The sequence below is a fragment of the Leptopilina heterotoma genome, unplaced genomic scaffold (assembly GCF_015476425.1).
Source record: "Leptopilina heterotoma isolate Lh14 unplaced genomic scaffold, ASM1547642v1 Lhet_430, whole genome shotgun sequence".
Lineage (NCBI taxonomy): Eukaryota > Metazoa > Arthropoda > Insecta > Hymenoptera > Figitidae > Leptopilina > Leptopilina heterotoma.
Window position 1 is genome coordinate 330104 of NW_025111082.1, and position 11566 is coordinate 341669.

At 30.5% G+C, this 11566-nt stretch overlaps 1 long non-coding RNA gene across 1 annotated transcript; it reads left to right on the forward strand.

Annotated features, from left to right (window-relative positions):
• Window positions 1–6932: 6932 nt before the first annotated feature.
• On the forward strand, window positions 6933–7618 carry LOC122506759. The gene is made up of 2 exons (XR_006302025.1): window positions 6933–7162; window positions 7503–7618. It is a non-coding gene; the product is annotated as an uncharacterized LOC122506759 (long non-coding RNA).
• Window positions 7619–11566: the final 3948 nt, after the last annotated feature.

Sequence of the window (11566 nt, forward strand, 5' to 3'; positions counted from 1 at the left end):
CGCACTGCAATGGCGGGTTCCGTACACAAATATTAAAACAATACTTGCAACATTTATCGGTAATTGGTAGAATTAAAATAAACAATTAAAAAAATATATTAATATCATTTGATAAAAAAAATAAATAAAAAAATTAAAGTATTGTATATATCTAATATTGTAAACAATAATAAGTAGAGGAACAAAATTTGTTGCTGTTTTTATTGTTTTATTTTTAAAGTTTTGTAAAAAATTTTTAAAAAATGTAAAAAAAAAATTTTTTGTTAAAAAATCTAAAAAAAAAAAATTTTTTTAATTTTTTTTTTTTAGATTTTTAAATATATTTTTTGTGATCAGACTGTAAAAATAGACTAATAAACCCATTTTTAGTTAATTAGATCAAATAATGTAGAAATTAAAAAAAAAAAAAAATTTCAAAATTTTTTTTAGTTTTTCCTTGACAACGCTATGGACATTAATACATAGCAAGTTCTCTATATTTTTCCTGTAATATTTACGATAAAATACACCAGTATGCCAAATTTTACCCCTCCATGTTGAATAGTTTAGAAGTTAAGGGGGGTGGGGGGGAATGGTCACTTTTTATGCATTTTTGGCCAAAAATCTTGTTATTTCCTTGACAACGCTATGACCATCATCTCCAAACACATTCTCTATATTTTTCCTGTAATCTACGTGTGAAAATACATATCTGTACCAAATTTGAGCTCTCTAGGTCAAATAGTTTAGCCGCTAGGGGGGGGACACGATTTGGCTACGGACAACAGAGTCTCACCAATAGGGTTCCGCCGATGCACCGTAGGTGTACGGAACCCTAAAAATGAACAACTGAAAAGTAAAATATTAATTTTTTTCAATAAATTTATATTTATAAACATTTATAAACTTTTTTCATGATTTTTTTCAAGTTTATGTCAAAAAAGCAATGTTGGCAAAGAGCGTTGTGAACAATTTTTCTATACTCAGCCAGCACTTGCCGCCGTGGCTTGTCCAAGCTTTGGCGAAACAAAAATTCTGTACTGCGCCAGCACTAATTGTCGAGGCTCGGCTAGACTACGCCGAACAATCGTCTGAGTACTAAGACAGTGGTGAACATCGGCACTATACTGGCATTTCCTATTGGGGGGAATCCACACTTCGATCTAAGATGCATATAAGCGGGACGCATGATTATTCCCCAAAATTTAATTTCATAATATTCAAAACATCGAAATTCTTATTATAGAAACGTCAATTCACATAATTTTTATATTTCGAAATACCATTCAACATAATTTTCATTTTGTCGAATAATCATTGATTCTAATTTTTAAATAATCGAATTGTTTTTTGACATAATTTTTATTCTGACTAATGTCTATTGGTTAGAAGTATTAAATGTTCGAATTATCAATTCGTCGAATGCTCAAAACATAGAATTGTTAATTCGTCGAATGCTCAAATCATCGAATTTTCAATTCGTCGAATGTTCAAAACGTCGAATGTTCAAAACGTCGAATGCTAAAAACAACGAATTGTCAAATCGTTGAATGCTCAGAACATCGAATTGTCAGTTCGTCGAATGCTCAAATAGTCGAAACGCCATCTGTTCGAATTGTCAATTGAGTACCTGCATGCAAAAACTCGCCGAGCGCTCGGACGCAAGCGCTAGTAACAGTCGGGGAGCAGTGAGCGCCTCTGCGCCACTCATGCTGATTCCACACTTACCCAGTCGCTCCGCTTTTCCGTGGCGCTTCGCGTGAGACTCATTCGCATGCAGGTACTCAATTAGTAGAATGGTAAAGTAGTCGAATGTTCAAAACGTCGAATCGTCAGTTCGTCGAATGCTTAAAACATGGAATTGTCAGTTCGTCGAATACTCAAAATGTCGAAATGTCAATTCGTCAAAACGTCGAATTGACAAAATTTGGAGGGGGTAGAGAGGGATCAATTTGACCAATTTTGCTAACACCGGCTACTTTGTGAATTTTTTCTGAACATACTTATAATGGGAAAAATTTTTTAGAATATGTTTCTGAAAGTTTTTTTCGTCCTCTTTTCAATGGTGTATTTTATTTTTTAATATTTTAAAAATTTACCCTAATTTTTGATAATTAATATTGAATTTTCAATTTCCCGAAAATCGGTCTGTTTTTTTTTAAATAAATTATTGCAAACGAAAGCTGAGGTTTTTTCCTATCGGCATGTAAATTTTCAGAATGCCCTTTTTTTGTTTTTGAGTTATTAAATTCCAAAGAATAAATTGCGGCGCGCAGCGTCGCGGTTGCACTGAGCCGCGTGGCAACCGGCGTGAGACGAGGCGCCCGGGATGCAATTTATTCTTTGAAATTTAATAACTCAAAAACAAAAAAAGGGCATTCTGAAAATTTACACGCCGATAGGAAAAAACCTTAGCTTCCGTTTGTAATAATTTATTTAAAAAAAAACGGACCTATTTTTGGGAAATTGAAAGTAAAATATTAATTATCAAAAATTAGGGTAAATTTTTAAAATATTAAAAAATAAAATACACCATTAGAAAGAGGACGAAAAAACCTTTCGGAAACATATTCTAAAAAATTTTTCCCATTATAAGTATGTTCAGAAAAAATTCACAAAGTAGCCGGTATTAGCAAAATTGGTCAAATCTCTACTCCCTCCAAATTTTCGAAAAAATCAAAAATATTTTTTGGGGCACATTTCTACTTGATAGAACAACAAATTCCCTGAGTTTCAATTTTTTTCAAGAAGTTGAAATTTCAACTTAGGACATTTCACGTAAAATGCCTCATATATGTGAGATTTTAGTCGACCTCACGGAAAAAAAGAAATTAGCTGCAGCAGTAAACAGATGTTTGCTGTGAAATCTTTGAAAATTAGCTACCATAGCTAAGAAGTTTGCAGTGGCAGCGAACATGTTAGCTGTGACAGCAAACATTAGTAAAAATTTATTTGAGTTTGCTGTCATAGCGAACTTGTTTGATCTCACAGCGAACTTGTTCGCTGTCCCTATTTCAACGAACAAGGTTTGCTGTGGTAGCAAAATGTTCGCTGCCACAGCAAACCCTTTCTATGCGTGCTCTAAAAGTCGGCCAAAAATATTTTTTTTCGATTCTGTATAAAAAAACAGATACGTATTTTTTTATTTTTGTTTAATTGTCCAAAACTCCAAATTTTCGAGTTATGAATTTTCGAAATTTTGGACTTGTAATTTGTAGACCTATATAAATCCGAAAATATTGAGTTTAGGAAAAAGTTGTCAAAGAACGAAAGTTTTAGTTTTAGTTTTCCTTCGACTTTTAAGAAATGTAAACAAAAAAATTTTTTTTTTAAACAAATTAATTTTTTTAAATTTATTTATACCTTATAATATAGTGGAGATTTTCCAAAAAATCCCGAGATGGTCCTGATGTGTTAAATGAGTTTTAAAACATGTTCAAAAATCACTTGCAAGCATCACAGTGGGATTTTTTTACAATTAACTTTTTAAAACTGACTACAGCGTATAATTTTTAATCTATTTGAATGTTCTTTGTTTTTAATCAAAGGGTCTACGCTGGAGACATTTTTAAAAGTTAATTGTAAAAAAATCCCTCTGTGATGCTTCCCGTGTAGAAAAATCTTCTGGAACGTCTAGAGTCAAGTCTGGCGCAAACTAGAAAGCGTCCAGCCTCGCAAGTCTGCAAGATCTGATTTGACCCAGTTCTGGAGCTGCTTAGCTACAAGCCAGACCGTATAGCTATTTTGTTTGTTCTGGATTGTCTAGCCAGACCCAGCTCTGATTCTAGTCAGAATTTCTAGATGACTAAAATTTTTTATTTTGCAACTTCTAGGCTGCGGCGTGCGATGGTTGTCTGGAAGGTCTGACCAGACCCAGTTCTGATTCTAGTCAGAATTTCTAGATAACTAAAATGATTTATTTTGCAACTTCTATAGGCTGCAGAGAGCGATACTGGTCTGAAGAGACTAGCCGATTTTAAGATATCAAAAACCATCTAATTCTTTATCTAAAAAACTGGACAACAAATCTCTAAAATTTAATATTTCTTTCACATAATATTTTCTACGGGAGAAGATTGTCCAAAAACACAACATTTTTCGACTTTTTAAGATCAATGTGTAGGTATAAAAGGTTGTAAAACATTCAAAAAATAGTTTTTGAGGTTTGTTGTCTAGAAAAAAACCTTTATAAAGAGAATCCCATTTGAATTCTTAATTTATGTTTACTAAGGGAACCAGAATTATGTTCCTCGCAGAATTATTACTGAAAAATGAATTTTTGTTGTTAACAACTATAACAATTTTGCGGTAATTTATAGAAATTTCCGCAATAAATCATAAAAATATGTTCCACATAAATTACAATTAAAAATTTTTATTTGAGCAATTTATGGAAATTTTAGCAGTAATTTATGGAAATTTCTATTTTCTAGTAATTTTCGCGATAATTCATAAAAATATGTAAAGCAAAAATTATCATTAAAATTTTGGATTTCAGTCATTTATGGAAATTTTCAAGATAATTTATAAACATTTTGACGGTAATTTATGAAACTATGTAAAACAAAAACGAGAACTAATAAATTTGACGTCGGTAATTTATGGTAATTTATGGAAATTTTCGCGGTAATTTATAAACGTTTTGACGATAATTTATAAAACTATGTAAGAGACAAACGAGAACTAAGAAATTTAACGTCGGTAATTTATGGAAATTTATGCGATAATTTATAATCATTTTGACGATAGTTTATTAAAATATGTAAAACACAAATTAGAACTAAAAATTTAACGTCGGTAATTTATGGTAATTTATGGATATTTTAGAGGTAATTTATGGAAATTTATTATGTAATTTACGGTAAATTTACTATGATGTAGTTCATAACAAGTTTTGTTATTTTTCTTTATGTACCATAACACGAAACTTGCAGTAGTTTCGTGATTACACAGTTAAACACTCTTTATAAATTGTAAGTGTAAAAGGTGTCGAAAATAAAAATTTATTTTCTTGTAGCTTCGAAAAAAGCTTTTCGAAAAAAAAGCGGCTACGATTTTCGGAAATGAAAATTTGGATTCTTCGAACGATTCCAGATTTTGACTCATTTTAGGTAAACCTAAAAGTGCTTGAAGACCACCGTGCGAAACAACTAAATTTTGGTTGAAGCAACCAAATAAATGCATTGCTATATACAGTAAAAAGAAAGTCTTATTTTAAGGCATGAAATGTACCTTAATTTAAGATGCAACATTTTTAAGACAGCCTTCTCTTAATTTCAAATTATATTTTTTTGCTGAATTTAAGGATCCAATAAGCAAGCTGATTATCAGCACCAGGGCCGTGCCGACGGTCTTGGGGGCCCTAGTGCAAAAAAACCAGGGGTCACTCTTAAGGTGAAGGTTAATGGAAAAAAATATCATTACTTTGATTTTTTCTATATACTTTATAAGATAAATTTTTAATATTACATATATTTTCTTCAATTATTTAATGTTGAATATAACTATCGAATTATCACAAATTATCTGGAAACACAGAAACATCGCCTGTGCCAGTGTAGAAAAAGTTCTTTGAATCTTTTGTGTTACTACATCTAAAATCATTTTTTCCTTGATTTCATAGCGGCAAAATCGTCAATAGTTTTTGTAAAATTACACTGAGAAAAATGGATATTAAGCTTTATTATCTATATATTAATGGTCAATATCTGTGACAGTCAAATATGTAAACATCTTATATGATCAAATTTAATATCTCAGATATTAGAAAAATACGTGTTTAAACATAACCTCACATTTACAGATTATACTATTTAATATCTGAGATATTTAACCATAACATCTATATGATATGCATTAGCATCTTTTCTTAATACATATCTATTTAAGATTTATAATATCCACTTTTATCAGTGTAATATGAGTGGATACCAAAGCATATATGTTTGCGCTTGCGCAAAATATCTGCCCATAGAAAGACAGGCAGTAGAGTTGTGTTTGCGCTTTTACATTGACAAAATTGTTTGGATTCTTTATTTTATTTTTAGCAAAATTGTAAAACTAAAAAATCAATTTTTCATGTCGATTCTATAATGACTTCATTTGGCATCGGGGGCCCCTGACACCTGGGGGCCCCGGTGCACCGCACCGCATGCACCTACGTCGTTACGGCCCTGATCAGCACTGAATGTGCTAAATTTAAGGCAATCATATTAAAATGTTAGCAGGTGTACACTTTTTACATCTAAATATTAAAAATTCTATTACATATATATACTGTTACTTATTTTCCAAAAGTTGTTTGCACTCTTTTGCATTAAAAATATTATTCATAAAGATTTCTAAATATATTTATTATTACATGTAACAAAATTTGACATTTTGAGGTTATGTTATTGTCAAAAGTTTTTTAAATAATTGCTTAGTTGAAAATAATTACATAAATACGACAATAAATTTATTTGTTTGTTATGTGGTGAGTAAAAGTTGCCAAATTCTATGATTAAAACTTAATAATATAAAAAATGCAAAAAAATTTGTTTTCAAAAAATATGAAAAAATAAAACATGAAAAAATGAACAATTTATGTTCTTAAAAAATTTTTTTTAAACGAACCGTTTTTGAGTTATCAACAATTGAAAAAAATGGCTAATTATTTAAACAAATGATCATATTATTCTTAAAAATTATCGAAAAAAAATTTTTTAAAATGCGTTTTAAAGGTGATAAAACTAGCTTTAAAATGATATAAGTGTGAATTACATGCGATGATTTTCTAAACAACTGTATCGCTTTAAAAAAACCAACAAAAATTGAAAAATTTTATGTTGCAATAACATTTTTTAAACATAAACAAATTAATTTTTAAAAATTTTGTTTAATACAGTGTTAAGGATTGTCACGGCGGTGGTGAGGGGCAAGGGGATTGTTCCCATTACTCCCATGCAGGGATGGGTAAAAGTGTTTTTTTCGGAGTTTTCTACGTATAATACATAAATGACGTATAATACGTAGAAAATTGTAGAAAACCTGGTATTATACATGTCCAGTTCTGCGCATGCGTACAAACCTCACAATAATAATAAAAATCATATGTTTGATTATTTTTTATTTGTTTCCTGGTTTTCATTACTAAATTGTTGCTAAAAATACCAAGAAAAAACCAAAAAAGGTTACATATAAGGTAAGTTTACAAAAAAATGCGTATAATATATATTTATTGATTTTTCATATGGTTTTTTACACACATTTTTTCATAACTTGTATTATATATTTATATAGAACAATTTTAAAAAGACACGTTAATTTATTATTTATTTGAAAATAAACGGGTTTCAAATAAACTTTTTCATACAAAAGTACTAAATTATTATTATAGCTGTATTTTGCAATGTTTTGTTGCAAATAGGACACAGGGCAACATTTTTCCCTTTATTATTTTTGGGAATAAAACACAATTCCTCCCAGGAATTGTGTTTCGGCCTTCCACCTCTTTTGTTAATTTTTTTTTATTTTAAAAAAAGCAATATTGTACAACAATCACTGACACATGGCCTGGCACATGGAGATGTATAACCTATAAATGGGTCTGGCGGCAGCAGACAACCTGACCTGACCACGAACAGTTAGAACTTTGTTTGTGTGCTATTTCTTTAAAACATAAATTTTAAAAAAACTTTTCAATGTTAATTAATAAATTTTTAAATTGAAATTATGTTTAAAATTTATTTAATATACTATTAAAATCACATGTTTCTTGTCTAAAATTTAAAAATCCCGCGCGTCACGCAATGTATGTAAAATACATGACATACGTAGAAAACTAAAGATGTATAATACCACGTATTATACGTGTAGAAAACCAGGTATAATACATCATGTATAATACGTACCCATCCCTGCTCCCATGTAAAATCTTGCATGTTTGCAACTTCAAAAAAAAATTTCAGTTTCATAATTTTAATCAAAAAACCTATATATTTATTTTATTCAAAGAAAAAAAACATTCAAAAAAGATGTAAAAATTAATGATAAAATTTTTTCAAGACTAAAATATTAAAAAATGTATTTAATTAATTTTTTGAAAAAGTGCTAAAAACCATTACACAACATAGTCGACATATGGTTGGTACGACTGGAATATAGTATATTGTCAGAGGTTAACCTCAAATTTTTTAGTGTTGAGAACACGAAAATTACAATAAACAAATGTAAAATATAATTATGAGGCAAAAGAAACATAAAAGTTATTAACTTATGTTTAAGGAATATTATTAATTTCAAATGTACAGATCAAATTTGTATTTTTTTGAGGTTGTGTGTTGTTGCGATGTTGCCACATTTTCATGTGTTTTTGTGTTTGATACTTATACAATTATTACTGTTCTGAAAACTAAAACTTTAATAATTATTTATTCATTAAATCTGCGGTAAACTTTTTCTCAAATCTTCCAGTTTAAACTTTTTGACATTGTCTATCCATATACAAAACCACAGATTTTTCTCTCATTTCCTTCACACTTTTTTTCTAAGATTTATCTGAGCTCCCATAAGAGCCTATGTTAAATTGCAAATTTATTTTATTTTTTTAAGAAAAAACTACGTGGTAAAAAATTCTGAAAAAATCATATGCTTCTAAAATAATATAAAGATCAAACTGTCAAATTTTTATAATTTTCTCTCATTTCCTTATATTGCCGGTGACAATCCTTAAAGCTTACACAAAGAAAATATTTTGTTTAAAATTTTGTCAAAGTTGGTTAAAATGGCTACACATGGGCATTATGAAAATGTTTAATATTTTCTTAAGTGGTTATTGAAATACATTTTTGAAAGAGTGTTCAATAAGTAATGTAAAGATTATTAGATCATTGATCATAAATTGATTTACTTTTTGTAGTTGTAGTTGCCTGCGTGTGTCACAGTTTGCCCAAAAGTTGGGTAAAATGAAGGTCCTGACCTCTTGACAGTATAGTTACCTGGTGGAACCATCAGTTTACCCAACTTTTGGGCAAACTGTGACACACGCAGGCAACTATGTAACCAAGTACAGCATAAAGTGTTACAAAAAGTAAATCAATTTATGATCATTGATCTAATGATCTTTACATTACTTATTGAACACTCTTTTAAAAATGTATTTCAATAACCACATAAGAAAATATTAAACATTTTCAGAATGCCCATGTGTATAGCCATTTTAACCAACTTTGACAAAATTTTAAACAAAACATTTTCTCAGTCTAGGAAAAGAGCTTTAAAAAGAGACCTTTTTGAGCTTTTTATCTTTAATAATAAATAAAATACAAAACTTTTTGTAAAGTGTTTAATCGCTGTAGGGTGGGCAAAAGTTAATGAGCGGCACTGTATTTAAAAATTTTCTTGGAGGTTGAATAACACATTCATACGGTCGAAGAAATGAATGACTTTACTCCCTGTTGTCTGCTATCAGAAAGCGCTATTTTTGTACACGTGGGATAAAAAAATATTTTTTTGTATGAGTTTTCTCGTCAAAGACCAAATCCGTCTGGTTTAGCCCCAGTCTCCCCTTGGCTGCTATGCAGTGAAAGGATAACGTAGCATACCTGAACTACTTTTCCAGGGTTTTTACTGTATATGTTACGTTGCATATAAGCATTTCTCGGTAGTGTGGGTATTATACGCAGGTTTCAATATGGAGCATACACGGAAAAAAAGAAATTAGCTGCAGCAGTAAACAGATGTTTGCTGTGAAATCTTTGAAAATTAGCTACCATAGCTAAGAAGTTTGCAGTGGCAGCGAACATGTTAGCTGTGACAGCAAACATTAGTGAAAATTTATTCGAGTTTGCTGTCATAGCGAACTTGTTTGATCTCACAGCGAACTTGTTCGCTGTCCCTATTTCAACGAACAAGGTTTGCTGTGGTAGCAAAATGTTCGCTGCCACAGCAAACCCTTTCTATGCGTGTACATGTAACATTACGTTGAAAACATTGAGTTACGCGAAACTTTACATACCTTCTGGTCACAATCAAGGCTTGCGCCGTAATCAAGCCTTCAGCAATAATCAAGCAGACTCATAATCCAGCATTGAGTCATAATCAAGCATAGAGCGATAATCGAGCTATGAGCAATAATTAAGCCTAGAGCCATAGTCGAGCCTTGAGCCATAATCAAGCAAGGAACCTTAATCAAACCTTGAACCATAATTGAGCCTTGAGCCATAATCAAGCTTTGAGCCATAATCGAGCTTTGAGCTATGATCAAGCTTTGAGCTATGATCAAGCCTTGAGCAATAACCAAGCCTTGAGCCATGATCAAGCCTTGATCCATAACCAAGCCCTGAGCCATAATCAACCCAGGTAGAAATAATTTGTCAAGTATTACTTGTTTCCTTCCAGTAGCTGTAGAGTCAAGAGCGAGTTTTACTTGCCAAGACAATTTGGCCAGTCCTGAATAAGTGACTGGCCAGTTTCACTGGTTAAAAACAATTCTCCTTTGTGAACAGTATTTTTGTCAAGTCACTGACCAGAAAATTTGATCATAATAGTGATAAGAATTTCTTTCCAGACACTAGCCAGTCACTGATTTGAAGAATTATTTAAGATTCCACCTAGAAAAACTGGTCCACCACTGATCAGAAAAACTTGCCGAATCCTATTAAAAGAATTATTCTAGATTTTCCAAATCTCTAGCCAGAAAATCTTGACACTTTAAAAAAAAGAAACTGCGGACACAGAAACTGACCAGTTACTAAGAAAAAAACAAAGCACCAGTCCCATAAAAATACACTCTTAATCAATCATTTATAATAAGATATGTTTTTTTCATGTTTTTTCTGCGTAGAAAAGAATTATCTTTTCAACTGCATAAGTAGTAAAAATAACTATTTTCAATAGGGTAAATGTGCGGATAGATGGCTCCCAATTCGAAAATTACATCTAAATTCAACAAATATTAATATTGTTAATTGACTATTCGATTTTTACACACTATTACTATTTATCATTAACATATGTAAGGACCAAATACCTACAATAAATAATAAATTAATCAGAACGAAAATACAAAAGGTCTATGATTCTCTGATTAATTTGAAACAAGAAAATAATTGCAAATATTTTCTTACGTGTTAAATATCCTTGATTCTTGTAATGAGGAATTTTGTCCAGCGGTTTGAAAATTTTTGGACATTTTCAGCAATCTGAAATTTTTACATTATTATAACTAATAACCCCGGGGTGCCAGCGAGCTAGAACTTTATAGTAAAATTGTTATGGCCAATAGGTATAAAAAAACTAATAATTCATAAATATAGTTTCTTTCATATTGGAGATCTGAGAAAGGGGGCATCTATCCGCACTAAAGTGCGGATAGATGATAAAAAATTGATGATCCCTAATTGATTTTGCTATATGAAAACAGTAAATTTATTTCTTTCTCTGCAACTAGTGAGAAATAGTTGTTTTAACAACATAAATCATAAAAATAACAACTTTCAGAGGTTGTATTTATACTATTAAAAACAGTAAGTCTTATTTTGTTTGCAACTAATACAAAATAGTTATTTTTACTACCACAATTGTAAAATTAACTATTATTTACAGT